The sequence below is a fragment of the Coloeus monedula genome, assembly GCF_965178545.1.
Source record: "Coloeus monedula genome assembly, chromosome: 1".
NCBI lineage: Eukaryota > Metazoa > Chordata > Aves > Passeriformes > Corvidae > Coloeus > Coloeus monedula.
The window spans coordinates 49493942-49512933 of NC_138781.1; the positions used below are offsets into that span (position 1 = coordinate 49493942).

At 41.6% G+C, this 18992-nt stretch overlaps 1 protein-coding gene across 17 annotated transcripts in view; it reads right to left on the minus strand.

The window, feature by feature from the left end:
• The window catches only part of ARPP21 (cAMP regulated phosphoprotein 21), a 197514-nt gene that overhangs the window by 130439 nt on the left and 48083 nt on the right, over nt 1-18992 (minus strand). For 15 of the 17 annotated variants that reach the window (XR_014226886.1, XM_082292467.1, XM_082292459.1 and 12 more), the window contains exon 2: nt 11425-11586. The exons of 1 other annotated variant lie outside the window; for it this stretch is intronic. The gene's annotated coding sequence lies outside the window, so the exon portion shown is untranslated. Of the gene's footprint in view, nt 1-8979; nt 9387-11424; nt 11587-18992 lie in introns of those variants that run through there. One more of the 17 variants, XM_082292469.1, reaches the window with a different exon arrangement.

Sequence of the window (18992 nt, forward strand, 5' to 3'; positions counted from 1 at the left end):
GCAAACACATTCCCATGCCACAGAATTTTCTCATAATATACCACTAAATTGCTCCGTCTGCTGTCATTTTATAGGCAAGTCAAAGACTCAGGGGTTACTGGAGCTGCTCTCAAAGTCCTGAAACAACTAGAACTGATTTCATTTTTCCATATATTGAAATTGTGCTGTTTAATCGATAAAAATTTTGTTAAGAAGTGCCAATATTTTACCGTCACATTTTCTGACATGCTCTTCTATTGATGCAGTTCTATTACAGATGGTTTTGACATGCCTGACAACATTAATAAAGACGTGACACGAGTGTATGTTACCAAACAAACACAAACAGGAATGGGTGCCAAAAGAATCTACATTTCGACACTCATTGCCTGGACACTGAGCATAACTGTAGCGCAGGAAATAGTTAGCAGCAGTTCTTTGAACACCCAGCTCTCTAAGAAATTATTTGTAGAGGAAAAATTGTAATTAGCCTTCGTGAGTACGAATTATGTTTTCTGTTCTACTTCCTGAAAAAAAAAACCTAAGGAGTAACAAACACATCAAAGAAATACGTGGGCTTTGAAAGAGGTAGGTGCTTGCCGCATCTTCCTCCCGCATTGCGGAAACCATCACGACAAAAGAATGAGTGGACAGGGTGTCTGTGGAACCACAGCCCCACGACCACGCCGACAGGATTATGAGCAGCAGAACCACAGGCAGCTAAAATGCTGCATCAAGACCTGTGTCTCAAATTGCTCTTTCCTGCTAATCCTTCTCCATTAATAGAAAGCTCCTTACGGAAAGGTGGGGATTTAAGTCATCACAGGGCACATTACGCTATTCCAGTAAATACTTGACTAACTTATGAGGTACTGCCATGCCAAGAGAAGAGCAACCAAGGATAGAAACCAATTCAGTCTCATAGAAGAACTGGCTACATACCAGAGTCCAGGATCTTGCATGTCTCCCCAAGACTCACCCATCAGCCTCTTACACTGACATCGTCAGGCTAAGAAGTCCCATCTTAGCCCACACTGCTGTGGAGATGCCCTCAGACCTTGGCAACAATTTTGTTATCTTCCTTTCTCTCCTGCCAGATAGGTGGCAGAGAGGAGCAATTCTGCAACAGCAAAAATCAGAAGACGTGGATCATTTACAAGCCCTGTAACCTCAGATTTGGTGAGACTAGGTGTGATTGCAGAGCAGTAGTCATGCAAACACAGGCATCACTACACATGCATAAGGATTTTTATTTTTTTTTAATCAGAAAACAAATGATACTGAAAAGAGGCTACACATCTATATATTTTATCTGCATTATTCAGAATCTACTTAATTACTTAATCTTCAGGGAATATCTCCTGAAAGTCCTACCTCCCTTTGCTGTCCTCCTACTTCTGATGCCCCTTAACCTGATTTCACATCACAAGTAGTACTACTGGCACTAATCCTCCACTACACCCTGACCCCACTGCCACCGATTTTAAGAGGGCTACTTTAAGAAGCAGGTCATTCAAGGACTTCTCAAATGCAGTCATTTTCAACAGTGCGTAGATTAAACAAAAATTGCATTATCCCTCAGTAATAATTCATTGTCTTCCATCTCTAACAGGATTCTTATGCTGCTTGCCACAGTTCTTGTCACTAGAGTTCACTCCATTTTGCTGCTCAGCTGCAGAACAGACTGCTACACTGTAATGGAGAAGCATATTGAGACACTAAGCTGGTAAATACATTATGTTTTCCAACTTATGCTCATTTTTGATGAGTTAAAGCTTCCCCAAAAATCCTACCTGGATCAAACAGTTTTGTTAGCGTTTCCTGATGCTAACAGTAGTACGTGTTATGAAATACAGCACTTAAGATGCCCTAAGTCACTCTTTAGGCTTTCCTTTTAGATCAATGTTCAGAATTTCCCTTTTTTTTTCGTTTTGTAGAAGCTCTGAATTTCTCCTAAAGGAACAAAACCTGAAAGCATGAGTGTCACACCTTCTCACTTCAGATTTCATGGTTTACAAAGTACATAAATTATAAAGCTATCAGATGTTTCCCAGGCTTACATTAAAATCTGTAGTGAGCCTTTAGAGTGGACCAATTTATTTGATGTGCTTCTCTTAAAGTTTTTATGACACCATAAACATTTCTGACTCCACGACAAATACTTTATAATGCATTAAGCAGCCTCATTTAAACTGTTCTAAAAGTTATGCCAATGACAAGGTATTTAGAAATGGAACAGTCACTTCAAAATGGAAAAACCTCAAGGTATAGTTTGAACCACCACAATTTATGATTTACCTTCATGCACTTCAAATAAAGTTCAATGGCACAAACAGCCAAAAAGCATGAAGTAGGCATATTCTTCACAAGAACTTCATGCTGTACCTATTTCACATGAGACCATCAACACCACTGAAGTTTGCTCCCCAGTAAAACTTCCCCTTGAATCAAATATATAGTTGAATACTTCATGTTAATTAATAATAATTTAATTGTATTTATAAAATGCTTCTAATTACTGCATTTTATCTTCATCAGCTTCATTCTACTGAGAAGCCCTGCCATCCCTCTTTCCACAGGAACTAATTGTGATAACTTTCTTCACAGTAAAAAAAGCATTACACCACGAGAAGCTCTGCAGGTCACTAAACCCAAGATGTGTGCACTCCCTGTGAAGAAAAGCAGCACAATCTGACTCTGGTATTTAATGGTGAAAACTTCCAAAATGCTTTCTGTATTGAAGGCACAGGAAGACTTCAGCTCATGAGGCAATAAAAATACAAATACTGCAGGAGGATTAATTACTGACAAAATTATTAGCTGTTTAGGCATGCTTTTGATGACAGAGTTCAAATCCTAGAACATAAAACTGGATCTGATGATTTTATGAATCCAGTAAAAATCACTGCTGCATGGCTGTAAAAACTGGGATAAACAGAAGCTTGAAAGTCAGTGATTTGTATATATTTGATTTTTATGTTTTAGCATAGATTGCGAACAGAAGACAAAACCTTTGAGAAATTAAAAACCAGAGCATTTACTTGTGGGGGAGGGGGTGTGGGAGTATTTTCTGGGGTTTTTCTTAATTGCTATTTTTTCGTCACACCATCCTGCTGACCATTTAAGCTTTCCTTTGAGTTGAAGGCATCCAATTTTGGAAAAAGACAGTTTTATCAGTTGGAAGTTGTTACAAAGCTTCTAGAATTTTAACACAAGCGCTGTATAAACAGCTCATAAATAAATCATGGTATTGTCCAAGACTAAATTATGAATATAGCAAAAAGCATTAAATTACAAAAACACTTTTATAGGACTTTGCTTTCTCATGGTACTACTCTTTGTTATCTGTGACTCTTGGCCTTAGAAGATCAAGATCAGACATCTGATTTATGTCCCAATTTCCCTGTGAAAATTTTCTTCCACTTATAAAAATGCACTTCTCACCTTACATACTTCAGCATATGCTATGTGAATGTCTGTCCCAAAAACAGCCTTACATGGTTACTGCCTCCCTACATTGCCAGTAACTAGAAAGTAGTCTAAACCCCCTGCTTCATAAAGTCATTGGATACCCAAATCACAAATTTCAAATTCCCAGCTGTCACTGCCTAACTATGCCTTCTGCATTTCAGCTTAGTCATGATATATGACATTATCACTCTCACACTTCGTATCTTCCTTCAGCACTAACCAAACAACCTATTTAGTATTTCTTTTTACCAAAGCTGTAATTAGTTCATCCATCTAAACAGTCATAATGAACTTACTCCTGTAAAAAGCAATTTTGTTTACTCCTTGTTTATGTATTTTTCTCTGTATTTAGTCTGCTTTTTCCTCTCATTAACAGCAAATTTACGTGTAATAGCCGGGGAAAAAAGGACAAAAAAAAGCGATGTATCATTTCATATAACAGCTCATTATCTATGTAGGACTCTAGAATAAAGATCTCAGTATAAGGATCCCACCATGTGACTAAAAAATTGTCCACCTGAATGAAAGGAGACCTTTTCCGCAACCACTCCAAAGAACCAAAAAGAAGTGTACTGATGGTGGATTACCTGAAAGCCAGAAAACTACAACAGTGAAAAAGGAAGAAGTAAATACCAGCAACATTATGACCAGGCAGAACAGGGCAGCTGTGGCAGGACATTATGGAAGTGTTTGCTTGGGGCATTTTCCCTAAAGCTGACAGAGAGCTCCAGTGCCCCTCCCCTGGAATTAATCCAATTCGTATCTTTGGACTGCCTATGTCACACAGTAAGTGTTAATACAGATTACATTATGTGCTCTCATAAACTACGATGAGCTAAGGAAAAACATAAACGCATACAGGGAGCACTCTTACATAGGATCATTGGCAATGCATCATCCAGCTTGCCTACTGTAAAACCACCATATGAGAAAACATGAAGTCTAAAACTAGAGTTACTTCAAACATCTAAGCAGCTATAAAGTCCTACAACTAAGCAGTCTGGACCTTCAGTGACAAATGAGGACTTACTTGGCAAGAACCCATCATAGATGTTATTAACTAAAAAAATACAATTTTAATTCAAATGGAAAGTATTGCAGTTTTATAGTGTAATGTCTTTTTTATTTCTCTAATAAACTCTGTGTGTGCGTACACCAGCATACTCATGCAAGCCATGGTGGCTGCTATTCTGATTTGGGCTTAAGCCTCCTTCTTAAGAAAGACCCCAAGAAAAACTTATCCTGCCCACAAACAGTAAGCAGTATGTCTACATTAATTTACAGGCAGGTTTAATTTATTAAAAAAAACCCCACAACAAAAAAACCCCCAGATATGAGTCATTATTTGCACTCGTTCTGAAGTTAATTCCTTGCTAGAAGGGCTTACCATTACATCACTATGTAAAAATAACTTTGATAGTTACAAACAGACACGTAAATTTATTTATATCTACATGTTTCTGAAAGTGAGCATTTCATGTATCAAGTGGAAAAATTAGAAAACAAAACAAACACCAGCAATCAATCAGGGAGACTTAGCATCCAGGGGTGACACAGTTATAAGCCTGGAGACCAGAATAGGTCTCACTTGGTGACTGTCAAAAACTAGCTGCATGACCTCACAGGGTTTGCATAACTGATCTGCAATTCAATTCACCCAGCCTTAACTAGGGAAAAATCTAACTTACCTGGATTGCAGTTTGTCATCAAAATAGAACGTGTCCTAGAAATGCATGTTACCACACAGATACACAGACATTCATACACCGTATTTTAAATCTTCAGAATCAAGTGCTCTCCATTGGAACATACAGAGTCTTTGTCACGCATTACTTGTTTGATGAATGTTTCAATCTTCTAGAAGAAAAAGGGACCCATTTGCTTGACTTACTACCTGCTAAGAACATTAATACAGAACTTCAAATCTAATAAATGAATAAGCAGGGGACAAATGGATTTTGCAAGTTTATTGCATGGTAGTTACATTACTTCTCAACTGGCCAATCTTTAATGAAATTTTTGAAGAGATTACATAACATGAATAGCATTTCCTTTAAATAATCATGTACCTTACAAACGGTCTTTAAAATTTATCAAGGAAATTAAGCTGGGAGCACTCACTAGACCAAGTCGCTCATTTGTGAGTAGTCCCTATAAACAAGGATCTGCCAGTCTAATTCCCGTACTCTGAAATTGACACCATCGAAACTGGTAGCACCATTCAATGCAAGTTACAGATATGTATGTCATAAGCAGAGAGCTGTTATCATTAGCTGGTATAAGTCTACACTGTTCTTAAGATCCATGAAACTGCACCAATTTACAACTGCTGAAAATTTGTCCCTGTGTCTGTCTTAGGCACTGATAAAACCATGGAGCCAATTTTGAAGCTCCCACTGACTGCACTGAAACCAATGCCTACAGGAGGCAAGACAGACTGTAAGTAAACCATCCTAGAATTAGTACACTTCTCTTCCCCCCTACTCATTCCAAGTTTAAAGTTAGTTATTCAAAATCATAACCTGGGAGAAAGTCAAGAGCGCAGCGGATTTTAATAAAACTTTTTAGGTTTCTTTTATGTACTCCCAGAAATTCTGTTTAATAACAGTGATTTATCAGGCCAAGTCCAGTTACTGTAATCATGCAAATAACCCCAGTAAAGCCCACAGGAAAAGCAACACCATCAGGAAAACATGATTTGGCCCACAGTTTTACTCCAACAGGATGAAGTTGCAAAGTTACTTTTGCATTGTTTTCTCCCTCTCTAAGAACTATAAATACATCTGTGTTAAAAATCTCTTTGCATTTCCTCATCAACCTTATGTAATTTTTCCTTCACGGGTACGATGTGGTGCAACACTCGCCTGAGCAATCCTCACTTGCACACTTAGCCCTGGGGCAGTCAAAAGGACTAGCACATAGCAGAAAGAAACAACTGCTCGAAAAAGGATTTTGCAGGAGGGGTACTCAGCTGTTTCTTAGACCACCATCCTGTAAAACTGCAGACGACAGAGAGAAAATACAGTTGTTTTACAGAGGACATCTTTAATCAAGGCAAGTTTCTCTACACAATTCTAAGTGCGTGGATTCTCACAAATAGCTAACAAACACATTTCTGACTACACTGAACTAAACAGGGCAGGTTTCTAAAGTACCTCCATGCATCTCACCAAGTGGCATCCACTGTAGTTATCGACAGGTATTTTCCTTTACACTTCCCAAGAGATTTACAGCCGCTTGCATTCTGTGAGCGTTGCACACAACAACGATTTTTAGTATCAACTGAATTAACTTTTAATTGCAAGGAATAGAAACTCAAAACTCCTGCTTCAGGAAGCTACCAATAGGCATGTAAATAGAGTTAGTAATAAAAATTGGTAATCACAAGAAAAAAGTAAGTAATTTTTAGGATATTCCTTAGCGCTACTCCATATGAGATACTTTACTATTAAAAAAAAATAATTAAAATGGCATATTCTTCAACTTAAGCATGCCCACACACAATCGGATTTACCAACGGCACAAAATAATCTGTCTAGCTTGCTTCATGCAACTTTTGAAAAGAACATTTAAAAAAAAAATCATCCTAGACACCACAAAACTCTTCAACTTAAAATCAGTTAATCAATCACCTTTCTGCACAGCTGCATTTTCTTTCATTAATGCAATAGAAATATTTGAGGGATTTCCGTTTTTACCTTTGCATTTTTCCTTTTCCAGTATCCATAACCAATCATCACTCTGCTCTTCCATTATGCTTCGTATATTTCAGAGTGAGAAGCATCTTCATTAAATAGTATTAAAAATAGAACACACCCGATCTCCCCACCGGAGCATGCTCTGACAGTGCTGATACCACAGCTCTCAAGGTAACCATGCCCAGCTGGGAACTGAGAGGCAAAGTCAGTGCGAGATTAGCAATTTGCAAGCCCAATTGTGCACATAAACTTGCCTCGATCCGTGACGAAGACTGCTAAAACAAAATCAGCGTGCAGTTAAATTATACGACTGAAAAGTTGCAGGTCAGTTTACAGTACGGTTTTGGTTTGTTTTGTTGGTTTTTCTACCCCCTCCCCATCACCCTCAGCTTCAATTGCTTTGTACTTGCCTAAAATACACATATGCCATTTAGAAGAATGCGCACCGGGCATGCATCTGGCTCAGCATTGCAATGGCAGAGAAGTCAAACAGGTGATGCACAGACGCTCGTGTCTCTCTCTAATGCTTTTGTTTCCCCTCCCGGCACATTTACAGCGATGTCACACGGCGGCAGGATGAGTTTTAAGCCAAACCGCACACACCTGGAAGCGCAGAGACACACCTAGCACGTAAAAATGCATCCGGAATCTGAGCGTGTTCCCCCCGCTGGCTGACACGGTAAATGAAGGCAAAATAAATAACAGCAATTAAACAAGGCTGCGCAATGGCTGCGCTGGATGAGCACGTCGGGGTTAGATTTACAAGCGATATCGTTCGAGACGCACAGACAAGTTAGCAGAATACACCAAGCGGACTAACATGAACTGCTTTTTGTGAAAACAGGACACCTAACAATACGGCTGTAACTCCCGGACTGTGAGCCTCCTCCACTGCATGCAAACAGAGATGCTAAGGAAGCATCAAGTAAATCTGTTGCACTCACATCGCCACCCTTAAGAACAATGCCAGTCCAAGCAGCCCAGGCTTGCCCTCCAGCAAACACGGCTTTGAAAGCGGATCCCGCGATGCTGTTCACAAATCAGCGAGTAAAAGTTGGAATTTTCTTAAGAGTTTGATCCATTTTAGCTAAAATGACGACTAGGCGGAGGGCGATCTCCCCCCGCAGACCCCCTCCCTGGCGCTCGTCTCCCCCGCCCCAACCCGGTTCCCGGCCACCTCACCTCCGCGCCCGACCCCGACCCGCCTCTGCTCCCGCCAGCAGCGCCTCTGGCGATGACCGGCGGGCGGCCGAAACTTTGGGAAGCCGCCGCCCTCCGCGGGGCAGGCGGCCCCGCGACCGCGCCGAGACCCGCGGCGAGCCCTTCCCGCCCTACCTGGCTGTCACCACCGCTACGCTGCCGCTCCGCAGTCCCATGCGAGGCGCCCGCTCCAGCACCGATAGCATCCTGCCCCGCCGTACTACGAGCGACACCCTTTTTTCCTTTTCTTTTCCCTCCCCCTCTAGTAAAAACCACATCTTAGAGCCGGAATCCTGTAGCCGCTATTAATAATTGCCCATCGCACGCAATAAAGGCAAGTGCCGGTTGCACAGACAGCTCCTGTTTCCCTCTCTCCGCTCCACATGCTCCAGCCGCCCTGACCTCAAAAATTAAAAGATCACGGGGAGGGGTGGGGGGGATGGGGCGAATGACTCCAACGAAATGACAGAAAACACATGCTGGAAGAAAAAAAAAATAGACAAGAAAAAAAATCGCGACAACAAAGAACATCACGCCACACAAATGTCGACAGATTCTGCTTTGGTTTCCTTGGGTTTTGTTTTTGGTTTTTTTCGTTCTTTTTTTTTTCCTTTTTTTTTTTTTTTTTTACCTTGCCTGAAAACGGGATCTGCCCCCAGCGTCTTGGCGGCTCGGGCTATTTTTGTTTGTTTGGTATTTTTGGTTGGCCGGTTTGTTTATTTTGCTGCGGATACGCTGCTGTTACAGTACAGTGACTGTCTTCCTGAAAGACATGGTCTCTTCCTCCGCCTCCGCCGCGGGAGGAGATCCGCCGCCGCGCCGCGGTGCTGGCCGGGCGCGGTGGCCGCGGCGGCACCGCCCGACCCGCCGGCCGCCTCCTGTCCCGGCCCGGTTCGCCGCTCCGCCCGCCTCTGCCTGTCCGCTCCCGGCGCCTGCCTGGATCCCCTTCTGGCTCGCTCCTCTCTCCCTGTCCTCCGTCCTTTATCTGCCGCGCTCCCGGGCTGTACTGTCTGTCTGCGAGTCTCTCCCTCTGCCTTTCTCTCTCTCCCCGCCCACGCAGCGTGGTGCGCCCCGGACCGCAGGCAGCGCCGCGCTCCGGCTCCGCCGCTCGCCGGCTCCGCGCTCGCTGCGCTCAGCGCCGCCGCTCCGGCTGCCGCTCCCCCGGCTGCCGCACAGGACCCGCTGGCCCTGGCGCCATTGCGCTGCGCGCCCTCACCCCGCCCAACCCCGCGCAGGGCCCGGAGATGCCCGGCCGGGCCGGTGTTTGTCTGTGTGTGTGGGGTGGCTCTGTCTGTCTATCTGTCTGTCCGTCCGCCCGCGTGCGTGTGGCTTCCCTCACGCCGGCCCCTCCAGTCACACTGTTTCCCCCCCCGCCTTCCCCCAAGCCCACCCCGTCAGCCCATCCGCAGCCAGGAGCAGAGACAAAGCACCCGAGCGGGGCTAATAAGGAGAAAGCTCGTTAATCCCCTCCGATTCCTTGTTATTTGCTCCCACCCACTCCTTGTCGCCCCCGACACACGCCCCCCAAGAAAAAGAAGGAAGGAAATGGGCCTTGACTCCAAAGGACATCTTTAGTGAAAGGTCTAGGGAGGGTGGTTTTAATTATTATTTTTGCTGGTGAAACCTGACAGCCTTTAGGCAGCCGAGCTGCTGAAAGGGGTAAAAAAAAAAAAAAAAAAGACTGCAGCAGATTTTGGGTGGTAGCAGATGAGCCACTAAAAATGGGGCACATGATCCCCTTCCCCCTCCCCTGCCCAGCATGTCTCTATCTAGGATCTGGCTTGATGATATTTCCCTCGGAGCCTTGCTGCACACCATCAAGGCAGAGGGAAACAGGCAATTCACCAGCACACGCGTTTCCGATACATAAAACCGCTGCTATGCATTTAAAACCCGGGCCTCGTTTTACCCAATTGAATACATCCAGGCATTCATTCTGCACCCAGCCGAGAAAAGGACATTTACCTCTTTGCTAGGTGGCTATTAATATGCAGTAAAATTATAGCTGTACAACGCCAAATGTAATTGCCATAGATCATTTAGAGCAGATCCAGCAATTCAGCTGCTGGAAATGCATGTCTGTGAATAACCATGCATCTGGTACAATGCCCTCTACTACAATAACCTGAAAGGAGACAGAAGAGTCTGGTACTAGCTGCAATTAGTAATCCTATGGATGAAAAATAAACAGTCAATAAGTACAAAGCAGCAAGGTCCTATGAAATATAGAGATCATTTCTGTCTGCAGTGATACAAATAATCCAACTCCCACAGACAGACAATTCTTATTTAAAATACACAGTTAAAAATGCACTCCTTTCATGATGTGCTTTCAGAAAGCCCTAGTTAGAGAAGACAGTTTGCCATGATTAATGAATGTAGTAGAACTCGTGTACCAGTAAATATGGACAAATATACAGACGGCCGGGGGAGAGCTGCGGGGAAATGTTTGCTTTAGTATGTATTATCCTTGCACCCCTGGAATACCTCTTTCCCCTCAGAAGCAAACACCTGCTTTTACTGGGGACTGCTGAATGGAATCAGACTGGAAGAATGCAGTGAGTGATGAACCACAACAGGGTGTGCATTAGCCGGCTCTTGGTGCACACTTCAAGTGATCAGAGGCATTCAGCCAGGCACACCAAAACCTGTTCTGCTAATGCACCTCCTGATGTGGCTCCCTCCTAGGATGGTCGCGTGTGGCTCCATCTACTTTTAATTTCATTCTTTAACATAGTCCCACACTGTGCTACAGGTTCCATCTGAAAGCAAAAAGAGCAGCAGAGAGGCTATAAATGGCACTAGTGCGCTACACCTGGTGACAGGGCAAGGACCACTTCTTTGCTTTTTGCCATTTGATGTTTCAGCCATCTCAACAATGGACCAAAGTTAATTTTCCAAGCTGGTTATCAAAACTATTCTGAACACACAGTGAAATGGAGAGGACTTCACCTGGCTGCTGCCAATCATTCCTTCACTCCCAAGCAGGGTACCCAGAGAAGGGAGAGAATGCACACTGCACCAGGACATAAAAGCAGTACTCACTCATGCCTTCACTAAATTCCTTGCAACTCACCTCCAGAAGGGAATGGGATGAGAGTAGTGAATGTTTCAGAACCTTGCTCCAGTCCCTAGACACAATGAAGATTTAAAACAGCCACGTGTCCACAGCTTGTCTCCTACCGTTGAGATACTGCCGTGCCTTCAGAGTGGGAAGAGCCAAAACTATACGTCAGATCTGTAAGGAGATAAAAATTAATCCAAGCTGTAGTCTGGCAGTTCATTCCACCCTCTCCTATGTGGCTGGATGTGCCTGGAGCAAGTTACCAAATGCTAAAAGATGCCAGCTACAGCAACACCAATGGAAATAATCGGGGGAAAAAAAAAAACAACCAGTATCACTCCAGTATCATGTAATGTAGTTTTTCAACTCAGAAGGTTGAGCAGCATCAAACACAGCATGTGCAAATAAGTGAAATTGCCTTCCTTTGTTAAGAAGTCACCTCAGACCTTCTCAGTCAGATACTAATCTGACAGAATATGCAGCCTACATCCCTTTCGTGAGGTACTTTTCTTTGTAGAAAGAAAAATCACAATCATTGCACAATCATAATATTGAAGAGGTGGCAAACCACAGTAATGACTTGCTCCTGCCTGTCCTGATTTGTAAAGATGGACAGGGATAACTATCCATTTAAGCTTCATGAAAGTCAGCAGAAGCTGTGTGTTTAAGCAGAAACAGAGCTTGATCAACTATTCAGACCTCTGACACTTTTTCTGTCTGTTACCTGGCCAAATTTCAAGGGTAATTGGGGGAAAAAAGAAAAGACACAAGACCTATTTCACCAAATACTTTCTTGAATAAAGCATGTAATTAATTAACCAGCAGCACATGTGGTTTAGAATTCTGGTATTGCCAAGTGCCCTTGTGCAATAGGACCACCATACAGAGGTGAAGCATATGTGAACTACATGTAAACAAAATTCCTACAGACAACACCAAGTGCTTCAGTTCAAGGTATTTCCAAAGCATGACAACAGATTATATTACCTGTTCACTGCGAGCACACTTTCTAGCTATGATATCTCAATTTCACTTAGACATCAAGAAAACCTTACTGGACTCTCAAAACCTAGTATCAGACTGGAAGTATGAGATACAGACAAACATACAGAGCTTCTTGCAGTTCTGCAATCACAGATTCCTGGGACAGAAGGCATGTAGTGTTACTAAATACATTAATAAAAGCATGCACAAGTGGTTGCACATTGCTGCTGCTTCTAGTCATTTCTCAGTGAAAAAAAACCCTAACACAAAGTCTGTTGTGTTTTGGAGCTATGGAATGATTCAGTTTGACGCACAACAATATGATAAGCTAACTTTTGATATATTTTATCATAATCTTATGTGAAAAAGATCAGTTTTAGGGGGTTTTATTTATTTTTAAACTTCATTCCATTTTTATGTCCTACACGTTACAAACAAATTAATCATGCATAATTTGCAGATGGACTTAAAAATACCATGCTTATGTTTAAAATGGCACTTTACAATATGTAAATATAGCCAAATTGCTCCCATTTTAAATACTTCTCAGGAAGAGCTGAAATATTTTTGCAGCTACAATATCTCAAGTAAAGGAAAATTACCCAAGCAATTTGTGTAAAGCATGTCCTGGTATCTCAGATTTGACAAAATAAAAATGAAGCTTTATGCTCTTTCCAATGAACTCAGTAAGAATTTTGCAATGGATTTCATTAGGATTAAGATCAGGTACTAAAATCTCAGATTCTTTCTTTGGAGAAAGATCAATGAACAACCCTTTAAAAATATAATCTGTTGCTAGAGGGGCTGAAACAGCTTTTTTTTCCCCACTAAAAGCAAAGAATCATTTCTTTGTATTTGACAATTCAAATCCCCTCTTAGTTTCTTTTAGAAATCCCAAAGTGTTTGATGTGCCATATCTGTGTATCTTGAAAAGGATATTACAGTGTGGAGTTCCTCATCCCACAAAAAAAAGTTGCCTGATCCCCCCTAAGACTGGAAACTGTAGGTTCTGCAGCACTGACGGACTGTGACTTTCAGATGAAGATGAGCAGGAATTTGAACTCTGGCTTTGACAGCTAGCATTTGTGCAAATGGTTTCTCATGTTGTAGCCTTTTCCTCAATTTACATTTACAGGCAGGAGGACTGGGGGACTTGCAGGTCACAGTGTAGGTGGGGCAGTGGACTGTTTCATGGGCTGACGGGTGGCTGGCAGCTCCAAAAAGGATGTTCCAAAGTAATCCAGAAACCACAGAAAGGGCTCAGCCTGGTATCCTTCTGACTCAGTCACACTGCCGACAGCATTGGAAGAGCTGTGACAGCGTGAGATACTCAAGCGGTGGGCAGCTCTCGGTTGCACTGGACAGAAACATATCTCTGATGTAGAAACTTAGCATAGTGGTACTTTTTATAATATATATGTGTCGCATGCGCAATAGGACAAAGCTACAAAACACGCAGTGGTGAGTAAGAGGAGAGTCAGCTAGAGTGTTGTGAACTGTGGTGTTAGAATGGGCACGAGAGAAAACGGTGAGAAAAAGAGGAGGAGGGACAGTCCCAGGCAGGGAATGCAGTGAGTTGGTTATCTTGAGATCTGTAATTCATTGTAGAGTGTGCACTACCTGCCCATATTAGAGTACTGTAGGGAAGAAATCCAGCTGAGGAAATTCCAAACTCTCTCAATAGGATTTATGAGCTTTAATAATCCAATGGCTCAGGGTCACCTAAGAGCCCAGGAACTGCTTGGCTCACAAATAGAAGTGGCTCTAAGGACACATGACAAACACAGCATCTGCCGGAGAGTAGTTACAGCCCTTGACATAGGAGCCATAAGAGTCACAAACAACTTCACTGGCACAAAGCAGTTTCCCATCAAGATCTTACCAAGAAAAGTCTTTATTGCAGCCCTTTGTCTGAAGCAAAGTATAAAGCATAGGTTACCTCCCAGCACATCTGGCCAGCAGACAAGCTTTGGTGGCAATTTTTAGCTACCACAATAAGATGTGGATAATACAGGCTTTCTACACAGGTATATAGTGTCTCTCTCACTGCTAAAGCATCAGAGACGTACATCTGCCTGTAGGGTGTCCTGGAAGAAGGGAAGCTGAGGGACCAGGGAACTTCATGGGTAAGTAAGTGGATCCAGGAAGTGACAGAGAGGGGGGAAGAAGGAAAAAAAGAATCTCAAGAGGAATCCCCACTTACCTGATAGAAATCCTGCCAGAGCAGTATTAAGAATAGCAGTAAAACATGCTTGTAGGCTTGGTTTAACACTCAAAACCAAGTATATTTTTGAGAAGATCATAAGCCTAGCTGTAGATTGGGCACCATATGAAAACCTAGAGAATGAAGTTGGCAAATGATTTGGAGGTGAAAAAAAGAAGATTTGCTGTGCCAATCAGCCCATGTAACTCTGAGTACTCACTACCTACCAACTCCTCCATTTGAAATTCCCCTGAACGTGGTACCCTCTTAACTTTTTCTTCTAGAAGGTCTAGTCTTCTCTGAAATTCATGTTTTAAATGTAAGAGAAGGCTCCCAATTTACATGAGGCCTAGGCCTACCCTGCAGGTATTTTTCACAAGTCACTTGATACTACAGTACTATGTTGACACTCTTCAAACAGATACCATTTTTCAATTTTCCTTTAAAATTTTTAAGAAGAGTGTTTGACTTCTCACACTGGAATCTCTAGAAAGAATCCTGGCCACAGCATCTGTGTAACCTGGATGTGTTTCTTTCCTGCTGCCACAGCATCTGTGTAACCTGGATGGGTTGGTTTCCTGCTGCCTACCCTACCTCACTGCAGTGTATGCTCTGAGGCTCACAATGACCAGCCTTATTAACTCATCCAGTTAGGGAAGCAGCAGAAAAATAAAACATTGGCCATGAAACTTGTTCCAGAGGAGGTGACGATGCCCCCCACAATAGAGAGAGTCATGAGAGTAACAGAATTTTCTGGCAGATCAGCTCCCCTCATAATCCATGTGAAATTAAGTACTTGCCCCCTTTGAGGCCATGTTGTGCTTTACATGCAAAATTGTTTGCAGATGTGCCAAAGAATAGGAGCAACCTGAAAAAACGACTAAATAAACCAAATCAAACCGAACACAAAATCCCAACCAGTGCTAAATCACACTTTCCAAAAACAACCCTTTACAAACTACTGGAGGCAACCTCTTTTCACAGCTTATGTATCATCACACTGGTTTTGTTCATCCTCAGTAAAAATGACCAGAAAAGGCAGATATGTAATCAAAATTTGGCACAGTCAGTGTGACTCGACTTTGAACCATCCCACTCAAAGATCCCAAAAGTGGCAGCAGCCCTACAGTAAACAGAGAATAATTCTTGCTATGTCATGTAAAAAGCCTCTGAAGTTCTGTCAGTGGTGAAAAAATGTGGCCTTTGTCATACAGTTGGAGATCTTAGAGGTTTTACAAGGGGCTATGGGTTAAAATCCTACTGAGGTAAGCACCCTCACTTCTCCACTTTCATTCATTTGGACCAGTGTTCCTTTTCTTAAAACTGTCAACCAAATGTGAGATCAATTAGCATTAATTTAGCTATTTGCAACATTTCATCTTCAACACTTGGAATCAACTTTTGTGTTGGGTACTGAGCTGCAGAAAAGAGACAGTAAAGAATGAATGACTGCTTATGTAGAAATTAGGTACATTTGGCACCAAGTGATGGGGGCAGTAGGAAATCCCACAACACTGTACTTCATGGACAGAACACAAAGACAGATGCTTAAGCTTCCAGCATTTTGAGGTCTTCGGCCTTTCAGGTCTTGGAGTCTTAAGCATAGTTATTTCTAAGTCACTGCCCTTAAAATAATACTGTTCCCTCAAATTTTCTCCAGATGCCTTCTTTTTGTTTCGCCTTGCCTTATCCACTAGACATATTTAAATTTTCCTTTGTTTGGAATCTACATTTTTTCACGCCCTAAAATTATAGCCTTTGCAATGTGCAATAACTGTAGAAAGTCCCTTCATTGAAAGAGCAGAACATGGTACAATTTTAGCATCATATAATTTCCTGCATAATTGTTAAATCATTTTCTTCCTTTTCTCCCTCCCCCTCTTTTTTTTTTTCTTTTTTTTTTCTTTAATAAAGGAAAGGAAGATTCAAAGTGCATATCCAGAGAGAGAGATAGACAGAAAACTTCACTGCCACATAATAATGTGCTTCACTGTGACTCACCTTTATTGCAACAACAGTCTTGCATCAGGGACAAGACTTGCCCTATATACTGCTTCGGTCTCTCAGCATTGGGCTCTGTACTCAGAGGCACTATTGGTTCACAAATGTAAACCTCCTTGTGTGTTTGTGACATTGTATCCCCAAATATCACATCATAAAAATATTAAAACAAAACTGTTCATAACATTTTCCTGTGCACCATCTGGGCCTTGCAAGAAAGCTGACATTATCTGTCAAACTAAAGATAACCACATTTTCTCTCTTTTGTATCGTTAATGTTTGTCATCGCAAATTTCACTTTAATGCTCCAATTACATTATGACATTCTTAGAAACTGAATGGCACTAATGACTTTCATTATTATTTACACACTTCCTTAATTATACGGCTCTCCCTCTCATTCACAACATGTTCTCCCTCATAACACTCGCTCTGATATAAAGCTAATGAATTTTAAACTTTCTATTACATAAAAGCCCATGATTAATTACCCAGCTTCCCAATCTCTTTATGATGCACAATACAGAGCTCTCCTGCAGTGATGCAGGAAGGGGGGGGGGGGGAAGTGTGGAACTTTTATTCCCTCCTTAGTGAAAGCAAATAGAGAGATAAATAAAGTATCTTTCTCTTTAAAGTGGCATATGCAAATTTAATTGAAAACAAATATACATCAAACCATTCCTCAGGAGAAAGCTAAATATCTCTACCTCAGCTGCATGTAGTAAACAGGATAATAATGGCTATTCTTATCATCTTTAATTTTTCATGACGAGAATTTTTTAATATAGCTCAAGCAAATGAGAGAGTAGAAATAAAAATACATGGTTTTTACATAAGACATTTAGTGTGGCATGGTGTATCACCAAGATCAACTATTTATGTGGTTTTAATTATTCAGAATACTGGACTCCCTCACTGATAAAAAAAGACAAGACAAAAAAGCCCAAGGTTGTACCAGCACCACACCAGTTGAAGGGCAGTTGTGACAAATATAAATTACTGCATTTCAGACTGCCAAAGGTAATACAATAAACTAGAGCCTAGAAGACTTTGAAAGACATTGTGGGGGCACTGAACAGCCTAGCAATGAAATTCAGAGCTCACTAAGTACTGATACAGGCTGCAATCTGCACAAGCTGTACATGTCTCAATGCCTATGCTGCCAACAGAAATTGGATTCTGGCAGCCAAAGGTAAATTTACTGACAGTCACGGGAGAAAGAATGGGTTAGTTAAAAAGTGTGGCAACTCTTACCACATTTGCTGGCTAGTAAACCTGACCTTAAGATTGGGGGAACCTGTACATGCAAAAAATTTATTTCTTGTCATTCAAAGGAAGTGCCCTTGTATGCCTCTCCAACTTACTAAAGCAGGAGTCAGTATCTATGCAAATACATACAAGGCATATAGTCCCAAATGGGACAAAATCCCATCCTGTCATGAATGAGTTGATGGATATCCAGCTATGAATGACATATTCATTTAGAGCAAGCATGGGACACCTAGAATGATGAAGATTAATTTGTCAGAGCCATTTACCTATGTTTTGTCTTTATATTAACTCCTACTGCTCATCTGCTGCAGATAAGAAAATTTGCTTTGTTGTGAGAAAAGCTTTTTCTTTCCCAAATTTGGTTTGTTTTCTTTTTAATGCCATATACTTTAAATGTCTAATCAGTTTCCAGTGTCATGGAAAACCCAGGAAGCATATTGCATTAAATAATTCCCTGGAAGTTCAGTATAGCACAACCACACAATGTAGCTTCAACCTTGTGAAAACTCTAAGGGATGGTAGCTATGCTTTGGTCTGTGTGGTCCTACACAGCAAATAACCTGAAATTTTCTCAGGGTCTGATCCAAGGTCCACAGAGTAAGCTGCATCATCTTCATTTAAGATCTCATTCCAAGGCTCCTACTCATCAGCAGTTTGAATTATGAAACTCCTTAATATCAGAGAATGTTCTGAAGTTAAAAACTAAAACCAAACTCAGATTAATCGAAAATCAGTCCTCCCATTCTCTTTAATGTTGTTTTGCATGCTATGTATGTTACAAAAAGTTATTAGGAGTGCATTATGAAGCAAAAAGTATAAAACACTCCTATTATTTCTTTAAATCGATATCTAGAAGCCGAGCTTTAGAGGGCAGGCAGGCTCCTGGCAGAAATTTAACAAGGAGCAGACATAGAAGAAAGAGACACACATGCAGAAAGAGAGTAGGTCTCAGAATAAAATTAGTTTTCTGATTCTAATAAAGTTACTTTGTTTAGCAGTCAGAAAAAAAGGCATCTATTCCAGCTTTAATCAACATGTGATTCAGGGATTCACCATTTTTCCTCAGATATTGTACAGCTGCTCTATGTAAATAGATAGAGTCTTCCTGAAATCCGTTATT